This window comes from Aplysia californica, unplaced genomic scaffold (assembly GCF_000002075.1).
Source record: "Aplysia californica isolate F4 #8 unplaced genomic scaffold, AplCal3.0 scaffold00121, whole genome shotgun sequence".
Classification (NCBI taxonomy): Eukaryota; Metazoa; Mollusca; class Gastropoda; order Aplysiida; family Aplysiidae; genus Aplysia; species Aplysia californica.
The window spans coordinates 126,822-128,068 of record NW_004797391.1 but is presented as its reverse complement, the minus strand read 5'-3'; positions in this window follow the sequence as shown (position 1 = coordinate 128,068).

Genomic DNA, 1,247 nt, shown 5'->3' with positions numbered 1-1,247 from the left:
CCCCCCCTCCCAGCCGAAGACACGAGTTTGATCCAGAGTGGAAAAGTTACCTATTGTTGATCTCTGTCCTTCTGCTTTGAGTTGTATCACATTAATTTCACTGGGCTGGCCCTGACAGGCAGGCTCTGTATATACAGTCTTCTTCCTTTGTGGCGATCTAAATTATTTTCGATGGGAGTGTTAAAACAGCAATTCTAACCAATCGATCTGTTTTAAACAAGGAGAACTAATTTCCTGTCATATTGTTTTTTCTCTCAATTGATTCCTCCTGCAGAAGCTGCTACCAGTACACACAGATGCTAAAAAGTTGTCCAGTGAAGACGGCACTGAAGGCACTCAATGTGTGCGGCCAGCTTCTCAACCCAAAAGAACCTCTTCCTCGATGTCTACTAAAGAGAACGTTCTTGGGGCATTTACAGAAGACTTTTTTCGACTGTGTGAAGTACTATTGTTCAGGACTAGATTATCTCGGTTGTCGTCGAGTAAAAAACCTGGCCAACAGTATGTTCTGTTATTATGCTACAAATTTGCCATGTTAATAAGGCTTTTTGATAGACAAGAAATCATTATGACCTTTAAGACCTTTAAGATATCAGGGCTAGAAAACCTATATTTTGTACCAAAATAAAAATTTACGTTATACATTTGTTTTAGATAAATCCTTGACTAGCATTGGTTCGACATTATAAGATATAAACACAACATCTTTTTTGTTTAAAGTTCGCCTAAATTTTCACAAAATATGAAAGTTGTGCCTATATGCTATTATAAGATCTGTGTAAAGTATGACCAGAGAGGGTTTACAGTAATAGAGAGGTGACACTCGCGGCGGCGCTCCATAACAACAGTGCATTTTTTCGCGTATCGCCCCGCGCGGGGCGCGAAAACACTTACGCCCGGTGATCGTTGCCACGGCGATGTTCAGGGATGCTGTCATGTCATGAGAAAATGTAGTACCGTCTGTAGTTAGTTCACTGGGTTAGTAGGTCTTTAACAAAGAAGGAGGCCTGTGATTTCTTTTGCATATTTTAGACAACCCCCTGTCTCCATCGTCCATAAACTGTAAGACTTGTTTTTGGCATAAGTTAACATACATTCGAATAAACAAATAGACGCAGATACATTACTTCGTCTCTATAGATCTGAAAAAAATAATACCACCGTAATTAAAGGAATAATCGGTTTAATTTTCAGCAAATCTACTCGTTCTCCAGTGTCCCTATGTAATCTCCCTCCCCCCCCCTCTC